The sequence below is a fragment of the Nuphar pumila genome, chromosome 13 (genome assembly GCF_984573655.1).
Source record: "Nuphar pumila chromosome 13, dmNupPumi1.hap1.1, whole genome shotgun sequence".
Lineage (NCBI taxonomy): Eukaryota > Viridiplantae > Streptophyta > Magnoliopsida > Nymphaeales > Nymphaeaceae > Nuphar > Nuphar pumila.
In genome coordinates this window covers 93,075,246-93,093,984 of record NC_143261.1, presented here as the reverse complement: position 1 = coordinate 93,093,984, position 18,739 = coordinate 93,075,246, and the positions used below count along the sequence as shown (strand labels likewise).

The following is an 18,739-nucleotide window of genomic DNA, read 5'->3' as shown; positions in this document are numbered from 1 at the left end:
GGGGTCTGCCTAACCCCATCTTGCCTTTAAAAATAAAAAAGAAAAGCCCGTACAATGACATGTAACCCGGGTTCTACTCTCTTTTATTTCTTTGCTTTTTTCTCTCTTTTTTTCTGGGGAAGCCATGCAACATGCATGGGTATATATGCACCCCTTTATTTTTAGTCTTTTTTTTTATTGCTTTGTTTCTCAACCATAGATGTTGGTTGAGTAACAGCATCTAAATCCACAATTTTTTTTTCGCAATTAAGTCCCCATCTTTGTTATCTTAAAGATCGAAAACCTGTGATTGAAATTTTTTTTATTATGACCCTGGATTCAGGTTTGGGATTGACCGTGATACTTAGATTGGATCTTTACCCACTTTCTGAAAGGGTGTGAGGTTTGAATCTATTTTACTTTTTAGAGCCAAAACAACTTGAATTGTATCTTCACTTACTTTTCGAAAGAGCTTGAGGTTTGGATCTGTTTTTTTTTCTTATTGAACCTGAAAGGACCTGAGTTGAATCTTAACTCACTTCTTGAAAGGGTGTGAGGTTTGGATCTATTTTATTTTTTAGACCCGAGACGATTTACAAGCAGCATAATACTCTCGAAGACTAGTTGATAGCACATCCACCTCACATCCCTAATCTTAAGTGGAAGTCCTTGATGCATCAGTTTGATACTCCTCATTCCTATAAGTGTGGTGCACCATAGGTTCTGAAATTGTTTATCCTCTATGTAATTCATGAACTGAAATCTTGTGTATATATTTGAAACAAAACTTTTTATATATATTATTTGGCATCTATTTAAAATTGCTTCTAATGTGAATTATTTTATAGTGGGTTAGAGTTATGTATTTGTATATGTGAATGTTGGAGTTATAAAGGTGTAGTTAAGGAGGGTTGAATAAAGATATATAATAGCCTTTGTATGTTATATTTCTATTGGGTTTCAATTGTGAATGTTGAAGTTATGGAGGGTTGCAGGAAAAAATATAATATTGTGTGTATTAATGTTATGCATGTTGTGTTTCTTACAGGGTTTTAATAGTGAATGTTGAAGTTATGAAGGGTTGAAGAAAGAGATATAGTAGTCCGTATGAATGTTTTGCATGTTGTGTTTCTTGCAAGATTTTAATTGTAAATGTTGAAGTTATGCGGGGTTGAAGGAAGCGATATATTAGTGTGTGTATGAATTAATGAATGTATAAGCAGGTTTTGTAGTCAATGAATGAATGTACAAGCAGTTTTTGTATTCAATGAATATATAAATAAGTTCACAAATAAATAAATGAACATGTATACAGTAATGAATGTATAAGAATAAATGAACATGTATATAGTATTAAATATATAAGCAAGTTCATGAATGAATGAATAAACATGTATATAATATTGAATATATAAGCATGTTCATGAATTAATAAATGAACAAGTACATAGCATTAAATGTATAAGAAAGTTCGTGAATGAATAAATGAACAAGTATATAATATTGAATTTATAAGTAAGTTCATCAATGAACATGTATATAGTATTGATTGAATAAGCAGGTTCATGAACAAATTAATGAATAAATGAATAAGTATATATTATTGAATGTATGTATAAACATGTTATAAATGAATTAATGTATGTATGTATGAACAAATTGATAATGAGAAAATAAAAAAGTTATTTAATCTTTATTGATGCTAAAAATGTGTCAAAAAAGAGATCTTTACTGTCGTAAAATATTTGTGTGCATGTAAAGATGATATTTTTTTAAATTTAAAATGCGAGAAAATTTCTTTATTGGCACCATATTAGTGCAAGTAAAGAGACCTTTACCAGCGCAAAAAAAAAAATTTGTGCCAGTAAAGATTATATTTTTTTAAATTTAAAAAGTGAAAAACTCTTTATTGGCACCATATTAGTGCTAGTAAGGATATTTTTTAATTAAAAATATAGGAAAATCTCTATATTGGCACCATATTAATGTCAATAAAGATATTTTCATTGAGATGTGAGGTTTGAATCTATTTCTTTTCTTATTGGACCAGAAAGGGCTTAAGTTGGATCTTAACTAACTTTTCGAAAGGGCGTGAGGTTTGAATCTGTTTCTTTTCTTATTGAACCTGAAAGGGCCTGAGTTGGATCTTAACTCACTTCTCGAAAGGGCATTAGGTTTGAATCTGTTTTTTCTCTTATTGGACCCAAAATGGTCTAAGTTGGAGCTTAACTCACTTCTCGAAATGACGTGAGGTTTGGATTCATTTTTTTTATTGAAACTGAATGGGTCTGAGTTGGATCTTTACTCACTTCTTGAAAGAGTGTGAGGTTTGAATCTCAAAAAGGTGCGAGGATAAATGAAAAATATGGCAATGAACTTTCTATGGTTTATGAAACCCCTGTTAATTGTCATAGTTCTCTATACGATGGCAACCAAACTTCATCTGTGTTCACTTACGGATTGGCATGAGCCAACTCCCTTGGCTCTGGTAGTGTGCTAGCCTTGTCTTCTTGGAAGCTAAGGCACACCTTTGGATAGAGATTTGGGTGGCAAGTAGTTTGGCATTAATGTTTGTTTTGGATCTCTAGAACGAACTGAACTGTGGGTTTTCGGGTTGTAGATGCCTCAATGTTGATCAAGTCATTTCATGTAAGGGGTCACGTACCAAAATTCAGTGTTTTTGGTTTATTTTAATGTTCTACTAACTTTAACTTTATTTTTTATATTTAAAATGACATATTAAATATCTTTTTCCAAAAGACTAATTAAACTAGAGGATCTGATCTTTCCAATAAGCTAAAAAACAAGTCAATAAGACATTGGAGTTAAAAGTTATGTTCAAAATATTATTTTTTATATAGGATTCACTTTGAGTGCATTTTTTACCACCTAAATGATTGAATTTGGCTTGCGCTTAAAAATGAATTAAATTTGAGGATGTTAGCTTTCCAACGTTTCAAAAATTACCTCAAACGAACATCCAAATAGAAACATAACTGAAACAATTTAACATGTAAGACTAGTTTTGGCCAGTTTTCTAATGACAATTGTGATTGTGGTTAGAAAATTGCTAATGATAATTGAAATTGTCGTTAGCAGGTTTTTTTGTATTGTTAGGATAGTCCAAAATTGATTAATTATTGTTAGCTCTTTTATAATGACAATCCTTGATTTTTGTGAGTTGCTTTTTTTTAGTTCAAAAATGCGTGCTATTTGGAGAAATCGCCAAAGATCCTATTTCTATCATTTTCTAAATCGAGACTTGAATATTTCCAAATCCCAAAGCATGAAACTAATCTCATCCCTAAATCTAGGCAAGAGTACCTTGGCCAATCACATTGAACCATTTGAAAATCAACCAAAATGGGCTTTCCATGTCAATTTCGGATGGATCTAGAAATACAGATTCTATATTCGAGAAACATGTTCAAATCCACTAGAAAAACTATAAATAAGAGTCTACTCCTATATTCCAGTATATGAAGTTCAGGTTCTAGCTGCATTCTTACTCTGCCAAAATTCTTGTACAACTAGACCAAGCCCATTGAGCCTAGCCTAGGACCCAAATCCCACATCTCACCTATCCTTCGGAGTATGTGCCTAGCTAGAGTGTTGCCCATGTTCCACTGCATTCGTCAATAACATAGAAAGGGCTACGTACCTAAGCTCGATGTGAGATTTAGTGTATTTTCTTATTTATTTTGTTTATTTTATTTATTTGTATAATATTAGAACTCCCTATCATTCGTATATTGTGTTTGTTTCTTCTTTTTTTTGAATCTTGGTGGCCTAGCTATGCCACCAAACTCGCTTTTTTTTAAGATTTGCGTACGAGGTACATGCACTCGCAAGTTGAAACCTACAAGTGAAGATTTCAAGCTCTTGGTGCAGCTGATCCCTGCTCAACGGAAGAGCAAAGACGAACAACCTTGCAAAATGAATCTTTGCTCAATAGAGGGTCCAAAAATGATGATCGTGCACTTTTCTAATGGCATTCGTTGATTTTTGTCACCTGCTGTTTTTTAATTAAAAAATGCATGCAATTTAGAGAAATCGCTCAAGATCCTATTTCTATCATTTTCTAAATCTAGATTTAAATATTTACAAATCCCAAAGCACCTAACAAATCTCATCCCTAAATCTAGGCTAGAGTACCTTGGTCAATCATATTAAACCATTTGAAAATCAACCAAAATAGGTCTTTCAAGTCAATTTTGTATGGATCTAGAAATACATATTCTGGATATTCGAGAACCGTGTTCGAATCCACTAGAAAAGCTAGAAATATTAGCCTACCCCTGTATTTGAGTATCTGAAGTTCAAGTTCTTGTTGCACCCTTACTCGGACGAAATTCTTTCACAACTAGACCTAGCCCACTTAGCCTAGCCTATGACTCAAATCCACAATCCCACCCATCCTTCGGAGTCCGCACTTAGCCAGAGTGTTGCCTATGTTTCATTACGTTTGTCAATAACTTAGAAAATGCTACCTAAGCTCGAAGTGAGATTCAATGTATTTTCTTATTTATTTTGTTTATTTTTATAATATTAGAACTCCCTATCGTTCGTATATTGTGTTTGTTTCTTCTTCTTTTTTAATCTTGGTGGCCTATGCCATCAAACTCGCTTCTTTTTTAATATCTGCGTACGGGGTACGTGCACTTGGAAGTTGAAACCTGCAAGTTAAGATTTCAAGCTGCTGATGCGGCTGATCCCTACTCAATGGAAGAGCAAAAACGCAAAACCTTGCAAAATGAACCCCACAACTCTCAAATTTGGATATGGTTTTCAGGTTCTTTTCTTTAAAAAAATTCTTGTGAAAAACTCTTCTTTTTGTTTTCAAAAATTTAAGATCCACATAGGCTCAGAGCCATATGAGTTGTGTTTGAGCTGGCTCGTTATACAAGCATGTTGCCCAACCAGTTGACCTATTATCATGCTATTTCTGCTATAAATGCTAATGCTACATAAATCATATATGCGACTTCAAAATTAACCGAGTTAAACAGTTGATGTTCATGCTCGGCTCGCTTATGATACACAAGCTTCCTTAGCTCACTTGGAGAGCCTGAATGAGCTTCATGCAGCCGTGTCAAGCCAAGCCAGGAACAGCTCGGTTGGTTTACCAGCCGTGGGCATGGGTTGACTGATGTCCCACAGTTGCTGCCTAGATGGAGGGGTTCTTTTCAGCCAAACTGATTAGATAAGCAGAAAGTCCATTGTGATCGTTTGAAGCAACAGCAAAAGTGGATTTTAGCAAATGGGTGTCATCCTCTATGTTGTTGCAGCAGGGGGCGGTTTTATTTGGTGTGGATCACACAACCATGGGCCCACAGATGAAGCCTTCCCATCTGTCCCTTCATTAGTCACAAGGGCGGCTTGATGGAGCCTTCTCTTTTGTTTTATTAGTGGAGTGGCACTTATAGTTTCTGCGGATTTGACTGTGATCTGTGGTCCATGTTTCATTCTTGACAAGCCCTATTGTAAATTAGTCCCTAAACTTTGATTATGTGTTATATTGAATTGACATAATTGCAGAAAAGGTATGTGTTCTATAAAGTAATAATTTGAGAACCATTTGTTCAGAAAAAGGTTGCAAACTACAACACCGTGAACTTACTGCTTTTTTGAAATCTAGGAGCACCAATATTATGCAACTAGTTTATGGGTATGTTTGGTTCGACTTCCTAATACACTTGAGCTTTATAAAAAAGTAAGTTGTCACATAACTCATCAGTGAATGATTTTGAAAATAAATCTCATTTGTGTGAAATTCGCTTTCATAAAATTCAAAATCTCATGAGATTTTGAAAGTGAATCTCTTTAGAACATTATTTTCATTTTTCAAAAACACAACCAAACTGACCTATAATATGAAAGTTTACAGCTCCAATTAGGCTCGACCTGCTCGAACCAGGCCAAGTTTGGCCAGGATCAGGTGCAGTACAACTCAGTCTCTGCAGGTCTTAGTGGACTCAACTAACTATTCTGATAAAGCTAGATTGTCCTAATTGCCACTATGAAAATCCATTATAGTTTATGCAAGATGTACCATGGGACTCAATTGGATTTATATTACATTGCATGTGTGCAGCATTGAGTTGCCATGATTAAAACAGAAAGGCTTGTGAAGGCTGCAGCTGTGGGCCATGGTTTCTACCTTCCATGCCTCTTGGACCTTCCCTGCCACGGCATAAAGCATGGAACTAGATGGCCACAATCTTCATTCTGTTGCTTCAAGTTAATGCTCATGTTCTCTTTGCTTTTCTGAATCCAACTTTACATCACCAAAAAAGTTGCCCTTGGTACATACAGTGCCATGTGACAGGTTCTGCCTTAACCACCACCAATTTGTACAAATCAGTTACCTTGGTTAACCAGAGTGAAAATTTCTTACCATACTTGACCACGTACATGCAAGTTTTAGGTCTGGCTATGGTTCGGTCAAGTCACCAAAAACTTGCGACTAAGTCAAGACAGGCAAGTTGTGCCTTTCTCAGATGCCCCAAGTGGGGTTGGTGCACTGAGGTGGGGCCTTGGCCGCTAGACGGGAAGTCAAGGTTTGATCTGCGCAAGCCGTCGCCCAGAATAGGCTACGGGGACGGGAGTCCTACTCTTGGATTTTATGCCTCCAGCACAACGACCCAAGGTATAGCAGGTTGAGCCAGCAGGACCTGGTCATTGAGTTAGGTGCAGTTTCTTCGGTTTATAAAAAAAAAAAAAAATGTGTCCATCTCAGAATGTCTCAAAGAAAGCTAAGCCAAGTGGTATGCAATACAAAGTGAACAGAAGCATGAGTTGGTCAATTAACATATGGTAAAAGGCTAGGTAAACATGGAATGGTTTGCTCGGCTTGGCCATCGGTTGGAGTTGGCTGAGTCACTGGCTGGATCATCAGGGGCCTAGAATGCTTGATTCATACTGATATATATCATAAGTGATTACAGTACCAAGTCCTTGAGTTTTACTTTTACCCCATCAATATATGTATATGGTAACTGTAAATAATGCAACACAACATGGGGAGCACATGATTCTGCAGAAGACGACTTGTAGGTCCCACTATCTCTCAGGTTTCTCACTTTGGTCATTTTCTCTGATTACGTTAGAAGGTAGGAAACTCCAATCCGGCTAAACTCTATACAAACCTATCCTTGGCATCCAGGCATAGGGATGTCTCCCTACCTAGAGTTCGAATCCCCGTGTGGGCACCCGCTTCCGCAAGGCAAAGCTCCTAGGAGGTCAATATTGAGGGCAACCATTGAGTCTTGCACCTTTAGGATGGCGACCATAAGTATAGCAAGCTAAGACCAACATGGTCAGGTCTCCGATCCTGAGTGCGGTTTGTTCGCCTGTAACACGAAAAAAAGAAGCATGATAGTAGGTTCTGTTACCCCAACATACCACCCCCACATCATCCACTGCAAAAAAAAATGGAGAAAATGACTAATGAGCCCTGTCCTGTGGAAGCAGGTCCAGTAGGTCCTCCCATTAATTCAAAGAAATTTTAGTCAAGTTAATTTTGCTAGTGACAACTTGGAAGCTAGAAAATTCCAGCCCAACTACCTCATCACACAATATATAACCCTCTCCTTCCAGTGAAAGGAGAAAAGAAGAAACATAATGAATTTCCTCTCTTTCTCTAGATCTGCAATCATATTCACCATCATCATCTTCACTACTACAAATCTTGTGTTGGCCTATGGGGCTACCGTGTTCAACCATACTCAGAACAGTACAGATTTCATCAAAGCCTCTTGCACTGTTACCCTGTATCCCAGGCTCTGCTTCAACTCCCTGCAGGTTTTTGCTAGCAAGATCAACAACAGCTCATTGAGGCTAGCCCATACTGCTCTGGGTGTAAGCCTATTCCATGTCAACCGGACACTGACGAAGATCTTGCGGATGCCGTTGGCGACTATAAGTGCAAGAGAAGCAGGGGCCATTAGAGACTGTATAGATAATGTTGAGGACTCTCTTTATCAGATGAAGGAATCTATGAGGGAATTCAGGCGCCTAGGCAAGAGCAATTTGAGGTTTCAGATTAGCAACATACAGACTTGGGTGAGCGCGGCGTTAACCGACGAGGAGACCTGCATCGACGGCTTCGACACCATTAGCGGCAGCCTCAAGTTTGATGTTAGGAGGAGGATGAGGAAACTTGAGGGGTTGACTAGCAATGCATTGGCACTCTTCAACAGCTTTGCCGCTAGTATCACACATGGCCGAGACCATTAGAAGGAGAGAGAGAAAGAGAGAGTTTGGGGACTTTGATGCTCTTGCTGTCTGTGATTATTGGTGCTGTTGTGTTGTGTTGTTATCCTGCTACTGCTTTACTATGTTACAACCACACTGTCTGAAGGGTGCATGTTGTTGGTCATGCCACCAACGGCAATTGGCTCAAGAAGGGCAGTGATAAAAAGTATAAAATAACTGCAGTTTCTGTAACTACCACTGTTTGTAAAATGTCAAGATTGCATTATCACCGTTCAGTATAATGGCTTTTTGGGACCTACCGGTGCCTTATGTTGGTTTTTCATGCTTATTGCTGTAGTGCCGACATCATATAAATATATGATGGATTTTTTATATATATATATATATATATATATATATATATATATATATATATATATATATATATATATATATATATATATATATATATATATACATGCTTGTTAAAACCCACTATAATCATTGTTTACTAGAATTATATATGAAAATAACCCCTACGTAGAGTGACCTCCATGACAGTAGCCCCTTGTTTGTGTTATCAGGCCCAACACATATTAAGGTGTTCGACCCTTTTGAATAGGAGGGGGGCAGGCGTGGGTAGGGATGCACAACGAGCCAAGCTAGCTTGGACTCGGCTCAGGCTCAATTCGTTTAAGCTTGGTTCAGACTCATTTAAAAAATAAATGAGCAGAGTTTGAACAAGGTTTCAGGGTCGGAACACATAAACGAGCCGAGTTTGATATGGCAGCCTAGCTCGAATCAGCTTGGTAAGCTCGATTATGCTCAGTTCATATAGTTATATAAAAAAATATATTTATATATCTATATATTTTGTTCACGTTCTTAACATAAATATGTGTTTTAATTTAGTGGACAAGTCATTTTTCATCTTTCGAAGAGACGTGAGGTCGTTTTCATCTCTTTCAAAATAACAATTTATACAAGTTTCAAAAAAATTGAAAACATTTTTAAATTAAAGGTTTTCAGCTCGAGCCGAGCCAAGCCGTGCTTGAGCTCGACTCCAGCCGGTCCCGAACCTAGTTGTTCGAGCTCGAGCTCAAGCCCAGCTTAAACAACCTGTTTTCCTTCACGAGCCGAACCGGATCAGCCCAAGCTCGGCTTGAACCCGGCTCGTGTGCATCCCTAGGCATGGGGCCACCCTCCTAAAGGAGTCTGCACTACGTGGCAGACAGTGGTTGGGGGAGAACACTCATAAGGTGTTGGCCCCCAATCACTGGATCTGCTCGCCTTGTACTAGGAAGGTGAAGTGTCAATGCAGGTATTACTGCATCCTACATATTCAAGTCACTCTGTTTTTTTCTGGCGAGCCCCAGTTATACAATGATACCATTGGGATTCGAACTTATAACGTCCCAACACAAGTCGGTTCTGCAATAGCTTACCAACCCCTCTTAAATAGATGATAATCGAGACCTCAGTAAAAACTCCTCCTATGTCAAATTCTGGCTCGAAAAAAAGGAGGTATGGTATTTGCAGAAGAAAATAAAACATAAATAATTGTGGAAACAATAAGGCTAACAAATGTAGCTAATGATCTTAAAATTGATGGCATTGCAAGCCTTGGTGAAGAGAAGTATTGTCTAAATTTTCGTCTCTGACTCGCATGAGACCCTAAATCGATTTTCAAAATGATTCATGGAATAAGCCAATTCCGATTCTGAACACAATCCAGCTGAATCTGCAATTTTTTAACCAGCAAATGACGTGTCAAGAAAATATTAAAAAGTACTATGGATTATTTTTAAAAGGTATTTAAAAATAAGCCGAATCAGCTTGTTTCATATCGATCTTTTCATATATGATTGCGAATCAAAACAACAATGGTTAGAATGGTTGTTTTTTTTTTTATAATAAGGGCACATTTGATAGGGCGGCCAAATGGTTGGTGATATATATATATATATATATATATATATATATATATATATATATATATATATATATATATATATATATATATATATATATATAGAGAGAGAGAGAGAGAGAGAAGATCAACATTACCACTCATGAAGATCAACAAAATGTTGAACCCATGAACCGAACAATATAGAAAACAAAACAAAAAATAGCTAAAGAAAAAGAAACTACAAACAACCGACAACAAAGCCAAGCTCAACCAAGATCCGTTGGATTAGAAGAAACCACCGATGAGTGAACGTTGTTAAGAGGGAATGAGAGGTCTCTAAGATGCATACGTAGAATCACATATACATCAACCAAGATTTTATGGACAAGATTATTAAGAACAACCGAAATTTGACGAAAAGTAGCATCATTGCGTGTCATCCAAACAAACCACCAAGTAGTAAGCAACCACGTCTTCCAGATTAGTCTCTACCGCTTGCAACGTCTAATTTCAATAGGGCCCAAGAGCAGATCAAGCGCAAAAAACTCTTCTTTGACAATTATGTTCGGAGATGTCCACGTCCTATTAAATAGGGTCACAAAAATTGGGCAGGATCAGAATAAATGAGAAGTAGTTTCTTCAGCAACTTGACAAAGCACACACCAGCTACGAAACTGAAAGCCCAACTTCTTTAAATAACTGTGAGTCTGAATCTTATCATGAAAAAATTAACCAACCCAAGACCCGAGATCTTGGGAAAGGGCCCTTAGCCCATAACACACACTCAGGGAACCAATCTGCCCCTGGGGGGAGCAACAATCTATACACTTTGTGGGTGAGGAACGCACCATTTGGTGCAATTGCCCATTGCAACCAGTGATCGTAATTTTTCGCATCTCCAATTTGAAGTCAACCATACGCCTAGGTAACACCATCGTTCGCCAACCAACCAAATGGCGCTTACTCTGGAGTTGACACCCAGACCAAAAAAAATCGTCGTTAAACGATAAATTTGTTTCTCCATACCTACAGGCATCACGAGCATTGACATAAACAATTCAGGAATAGAAGAAAGAACATGTCTGATTAAAGTCAGACGACCAGCGATGGAGAGATAAGAAACCTGCCACAAAAAAAGCTTATTTTTTACTTTTTGAATAGTTGGAGCCCAAGCAGCGAAAGAGATGCGCTTCACTTGTAACGGCATGCCCAAATACCTCATCGGCAACTCAAAAATTGCGCAATTAAAAATCTGTTGACCTGCTGCAAGCATAGAAGACTCAACATTGAATATAGTAAGAGAGCATTTGCTATCATTTAGGAAAAGCTAAGAAATAAACAGAAAGAACTTAAGAATAAGTTTGAATCTAAGCATTTGTTGCACGTATGCTCGCCCAAAAATAATCATATCATCAACATAAATAAGGATATGGTTCGAGAAACCCAGAACATCTAAAGGATCTATCAGGCGCTTCTCCGCAGCACGCTTAAACAACACCACGAGACCCTCAGCAATGGCATTAAACAACAAAGGCGAGAGAGGGCATCCTTATCGTAATCCACGCCCCAACTTGATCTGGACACCTATAATGTCATTAATCTTAATCATGGTCTGAGCATTAGAGATCAATTCCCTCACTCACCCAGAAAAACAATGACCAATGCCAAAATTGGATAACATTTGAAATAAGAAGGGCCAATGCACAGAATCAAAGGCTTTATGAAAATCTAATTTAAGAAAAAAGTAGGGTTGACCACTAAGATGTAAGGAGTGAATTACTTCAGAGGCCAAGATGAATGAATGATAAATCCTCTTATTGTGAATAAAAGCAAACTGAGGGTTCAAAAATATTTGGTTAGCCATGACCTTCAACCTATTAGCCAACACCTTGGCAATCATCCGATAAAGAGCACTCATAACAAAAATCGGGCGAAATCTAGAGATATCAGTGGCAGCATCATCTTTTGGAATTAAAGAAATAATTGCCAAGTGTATTTGAATAGGTAATTTGGAGTTGTGATAGAACTCATCAAACATGTCAATAACATTAGGCTTCATACAAGACCAAAAAATTCTGAAGAAATCCACATGAAACACATCAGAACATGGAGCTTTCCACCCCGGCAAACCTTTGATGGCCCTAAAAATCTCATCTTCAGAGAACTTCAATTCTGACTTAATCTTGTTGAATCGAACCAACAGAAACAGAACCAATGACACCCTCCGCAGTAAGTGAAACAGAATATAAATTTTTATAATACTGAGTGACGAGAGAGAATAATGGGTACGTGCTAGATGAGTTTTTCAGGGGGGGTTGTTTTATTTTTAAATTCTGACCATACATATGTGATCTATGTAGTTGATTTTATAGGGAACAACTCTTGAAGTTGGATTCAGATACATGTGTAGGTTTTTATAATGTTCAAAACATCAACAGTCCAAAATCTTGTAAATTTTTTAGGCCCCAAATATGTTTTTTTTTCTTCAAAAACACATAATTCAGGAGTGGATTCCTGGTAAATGGACCATGCCAAACACAGTTAGGAGATAGAAACTGCAAAAAAAACACCAAAACATTTCATTTAGCACTTACCCGTTACTCATATATATATTCCAATTTTTTTGTGTGAGAATGATTGGTGATTGGTAACTATTTGGTCAGTAAGCAATTATTATCCAAACTTTTGTATTAGATATTTGATATCAACGTGGGGTATCGTGGGCTTAGCTTGATTTGTCTTTGTACTCTATCACATCCGTATACGTGGTGTGACCTGTCCAATAATAAAAGCCCAGCCGCTCACGAGTCACGATTGTATAGTCCCAGTCATATGGTAAATGCCGACACTAACTGATTCACAATCTTTACAGCATCTCTTGGATTTCAAAAGCAGTAACTTTTACCAGATCTCCTCCGACTTTTACAGGAGCTCAAACCTGAGGATTTTTTTTCATGAGGAATGGAAAACCACCCCCAAGATCAGAGATTTAGTGCAGCTGGTTATGTCTGAGGGACTTGAAGGTTGTTTTTTCTGATGGTGTAAACTTGTGACCCACCCTTTGCCTCGAAGGAGTTGCCTTGCTTTGGCCCGAGAAATGGACATAATACACTTACCCTTTCTTATATGCAAAGAGCTGACGCCCATGAGAATGGAATCCTAACCACTTGTCTAGCGACCGAGGGCCCATTGTTGGACATAACGGATTTGAGTTCAACTCATTGTTTAATCCGGTTTGACACTCTTAGTGGGACTACATAACAGGGAGTTAAGTAACCACATTTACGTAACTGCCTCTCTCTCGTTATATAAGTGGCATCTTTCTTCTAGGCTGCCATGAAAATGATGAGTGATTCATAGCTATTAGCCTGCTCAAATTCCATATAAGGTTTGCTCACCATCGACTGACTGAAGAGAATGACAAGCATTCGCACTCATACATCATAGTGTCTTCTTTCTGTGTTTGATTCTGCAGATACGCCAACACCCTTCCCATTACGCCAAACCCTTTGGGGCTCAAATATGAGAATTTGAGATCCGATGTTTAAATGAGGGTTGGCTCATACTTTGATCTGCATGTCCATATTGGATCTCCTAAAAAAAACGTTGCAGTCAAACACACTTAAGAGGGTGTTTTGCATCAGGTGACATGTGAGGCATCCGCTTGTGACCGACCCTGAGGAGGACATCCATGCACAAAAGGAAACCTCAGAAGCACGCAACTCACCACCGCAAAACCCTCCCAGGCAGGCCGCACCACATGCAGCCCAATGCAAACTATCTGGCTACGGTCCGACTTTTGCATCCCAAAATTTCAGAACAAAACAGCCCCAGTGTGACCATTTGTCCCACGTCTTTGTGCGTTTCAAGCGTGGCACAGTCGGCTATGGGGACAAATCAGTCCCCAGGCAGGATTTGTCTCGCATTTGAAACACACCTTGACTGGAGCATATTTGATCCATTTGTCTTCGCTCATCGATTTTACACACCCTATCCATCTTTGTAACAATGACGCATGAATGAATTGCATTGGCCTTTCAGTGGGACCCACCACTTTCAATAGCCCAGCCACCATGAATCAAAGGAAATGTTGAGTGGAACAAATAAAACACAGTGGCACACATACCCAATGTTGTCAGAATCGTATCGGACCCTGAAAATGATTCAAGTGAATTGGCCGATTCAAATTTTGAACTGAATTGACTAACTTTTAATCAGCTGTGATATGTCACAAAAATATTAAAATAATATTTAAAATAAGCCAAATCGTCTTGGTTTTGTCAATTTCTAGCCGACATGGTACGAATAGGCCGATTCAGTTAGATAATCAGCGAGACTGACAACATTGCTCATAAAGTCACCCTTCTTTTCGAGTCCTGATCGGGTGCAATACTATTGCACAAAAGTTTGTGCAGTAAGACCTAACAGGCCCTGTCACCAAGATGGGTGATCAGGTGTTTAAGGCACAAATATTTGTGCAATCATAGTGCACAAATATTTTCATCTTCTTTTCCATGTGTAGTAGAGTTGAAAAATAAAATTCATTCAAAGATTATAGAATTTAAGAAACGGTACTCAATCTCAAGGGGGCGGTTATTTCACCCCCACTTCTTACATTGAGAATTAAGTAACGGGAATCTCTCTTTCTCCCTCTCTCTCTCTCTCTCTCTCTCTCTGTCACAGCAGATCCAGTGTTCTGGACAGAACACTTACACAACCCCCTCCTGTAAAAAGGGAGACCCAATGCAATCTCTCTCTCTCTCTCTCTCTCTCTCTCTCTCTCTCTCTCTCTCTCTCTCTCTCTCTCTCTCAATGGGGCAGAACACCTTCTTAGGGATGCCTGAACAGAGGGCACCCTGAATAGAGGTGTCAACTGGTTGTGTTTGGTTTGGACCCTGGTGAAACCAGACTTGGATCAAATTTTTGGGTAAGGTATCGGGTCAAGACCCCGGTCTAATCAGGTCTACTATAAGAGAAACCATACCCAGACATCATTTTTACATTGAAAATTTCTGGGTTTTAATCAGAACTCAGATCGGGTATAAAATTTGACAAACTATACCCAGGTCCATGTATTAATCGGACCTTCGGTTCCAAACCCAAGTCTTAATCCGGTCTTCTTATTTGTCACCATACCTGGACCCTATAGGGTTTGGTTCAGGTCAGGTTTGGGTAAACCCGATCTATTAACACACCTACCCCAAACCACTATCCTTCCAGCGTCCCTTTTGTGGCAAAGGGCATTCCATCGTGTTGGCATGCAATAAACGCCCCCAAACACTAGCAAGGCTAGAAAATCAAGACATACATTAGAAAAAGTGCTGGGAATCTTTTTGTTGGATAAGACAGTGCTTTGAATAAAGAAGAAAAAGTTTGATCGCATCTGGTACACCCTTGGACTACCCACATGAATTTCCATAAGAAAGACTGAAACTTGAGAACGGTAAAAGTGTAGGCCTCCAACCTATACAAGCTTTCTATATGCAACAAATTAAAAAATGATTTCAAAGTTCAAGGTACACCACTACGCAAAGGAGGCACGAATTAGAGGGAAGCCTAAATCTTGTAAAGCTTCACGTTGTCTTTAGGGTAGGGATGCAAACTGTTCGGATCTTGAAGGGATACGTATTTGGGGAGTTGGGATCTGGCCAGATCTGAAACAGCCAAAATTTGCAGAATCTCCATCATGTATCAAACCCATTTACATCCCTACTTTAGGGCAGGTTTGGAAGAGCAAAAAACTCTCATAGAAAAAGAAACTTTTGGCTACGAGAAGTTTTCCAAAAAAACGTTTTTGGATTGTTTGTGTAGCATGAGAAAAACAGAGTGGTGGTGGTGGTGGTGGTGGTGGTGGTGGTGATGGTGATGGTGAGATGGTGGGTGGTGGTGGTAGTTTCTCTTGGTAGGACATGGAGGAATGTTTTCTATCAAAAAGTGTACTTTTTAGAAAAAACTCAGCAAAAAAGTTTTTCTCGTTTTGAAAGTCCAAAAATCTGTATGAATTTTTCATTTTGCATCACTTTTCCTACATCTTTCTAGCTTTCAAACATGTCCTTATGTCCTTATTTACAATCTCATTCCATATATTTACTGCCTTTATGGTTTCAATTGATATATATGCATGTATGTAGGTACCTATATGTTACAGTAGTGGTAATAGCAAATTCAGGAGAGAGAAAAACATGAAGCAAATTTGTAATTTACCCATGCTCTTGCAAGCAGATCTAGTGAAGGTGGGTCCATTCCCTTCTGGTTGATCACAGCAAAGTTGCTATCATTTCCAGAGCAGACTTGAAAGAATCCAATGTAGTTTTAGCCTGAATAATCTCTTCTGGCAATTGATAAAAATAGTGAACAGTAATACAAAAAAAAGAAGAAAAAAAACTTTTCTTAAGCTCAATTATCTTTTTCATCTACTTGCTGCCTTTCTGCAGCAACCATCTCCAACACCAATACTGACTTTTTCACATGGCCTGGATATAGCTATATTCTAATTTCAAAGAGTCCAACACTATTGGACATGCTAGAGTACATGGTGTGCAAAGTGTTTGGACACTCATATGTAATGTGTAGACACTTCAAAATAAAGAAGTGAGTGATATTTTATAAGCTACATTTGGTTTTAATTGATATATAGTTAACAATGATGACCTCTAGCACCAATAGCCTTTTGAGTTTCATTTTCTCGAATTTCAATAGACGCTAGAACATTCCACAAATATATCATAAGAAAATCCCACTTCCAAACCGGCCATAGATGCTAGAACAACCTAGATAAGATATCAGAATATTTCATCACATTAAGAGCATGAGAGAGAAAGAGGAGGGGGGTGGAGGTTGCAGGGCGGGGCTCACCTTTGGGCCTTCTGGTAATTTTTCCAACTCATTCTTGTTCAGTACAACATTCACATGCCTACAATTAAAAATCCAGAACGTTATCAACAACTTAAAATCTGCTTTGAGTTTATCTATTATGGCCCTCGGTAAAAGTCATGAGAGCCACTTTGTAATTTGAAAATTCCAGATACTACATCATAAAACCAATGAAAATACAAAAGACTTATCTAAGTTTTCAGGCAAAACCTGAGAGTTTAAAAAACATGTAGATTACCATTTTACATTTCTTTCAGTTCACTGGCAGGTAGTTTAAAAAACAACCTCAGAATGCAGTGTCAAATCCACTCTGCAAAATACATCAGTAGCGGGTTATTAAACACCATAAGATGTAGGGGATTAGCATTTATCTTATCATGTGTAAATAAATGTATATTTGATAATTTTGACACACTTGCACATGCATTTAAATTATTTATTTATTATTATTATTATATTTTATATTATATTTATTTTGTGCAAACAGTTTGCCTCTCAATTTCTTTATGTTCGAAAGTAATTTCAAATGTAAAGAAATCGTCTTTATTTATTTAGCCCTTTTTTTTGCTAAATAATTTTTTTTCATTTGGAACGTGGAGTTGACACAGGATCCATTCAAATTTAAATCCCCATTTTATTTGGGTTTGAATTTTGATCCATAATTTGTTGGATCTGGGTTTGTATTTTTTTTTTACCGTGCAAAATCAACTCTCACTTTTTGGACTCTTCCTTTTTTTATGAGAAATCTCAACATTTTGTAGGATTCATACCCTCCTTTTCTTAGGTGTTTTTCTATTTTTTAGGGCTTCTTTTAGTGCTCAAGGTTTTGTATTTTTCATAATTATTTATTTATTTTTAATTATATGTTTATCCATGACTTTGGTAATTTAGATTACCATGTTTAGGATTAGAAAATGTGAGACCCAACATCTTTTTGTAAGGTTCTCATATTTTGAGCTGGTTAGAAACTCAATTAATTGAGATTACTTTCGAATTAACATTATCACAAGAACTCGCTTAATTATCTCTTAGAAAGTCATCTATAAATAAGCATCCCTTAACACCAAACAGCAGAAGCCTTCCTTGAGTCAAATTTTGAATCATTCGAGGTTACGGTCCAGTGTTGAATTGATAGACAAAGGATACTAGTCAGGCCCACGTAGGTATGTATGGGAACCGTTTTTTTTTTCTTTTTTTATTTCTTTGCTTTCTTTTCTCTTTTTTTTTATGGGGAAGCCAAGCAACACAAGTAGATGTGCACTCCTTTTTTTAATCTCTTTTTTTTCTTTTATTGCTTTCTTTCTCAACAGTAGATGTCGGTTGAGTAGCAATCTCTCTATCCACAATTTTTTTTCCCCAATTAAGTTGCCCTCTTTGTTATCTTAGAGATCGAAAACCTTCGATCAAAAATTTCTTTGTTATGACCTTGGATTCGGGTTTGGGATTGGTCGTGATACTTGGATTGGATCTTTACCCACTTTCTAAAAGGGTGTGAGGTTTGAATCTATTTGACTATTTAGACCGGAAACAACTTGAATAGGATCTTCACTCACTTTCTTAAAGGGCATGAGGTTTGGATCTCTTTCTTTTCTTATTGGACCTGAAAGAACCTGAGTTGGATCTTAACTCACTTCTTGAAAGAGCATGAGGTTTGGATCCATTTCTTTTCTTATTGGATCTGAAAGGGCCTGATTGGATTTTTACTCACTTTTCGAAAAGGCGTGAGGTTTAGATCTATTTTATTTTTTGGACCAGAGATGATTTACAAGCAACATAGTA

General features: G+C 37.6%; 1 pseudogene; it reads left to right on the top strand.

Annotated features, from left to right (window-relative positions):
* The first annotated feature begins 7,602 nt into the window (after positions 1-7,602).
* On the top strand, positions 7,603-8,217 carry LOC149819218 (21 kDa protein pseudogene; annotated as a pseudogene).
* The last annotated feature ends 10,522 nt before the right edge of the window (positions 8,218-18,739 follow it).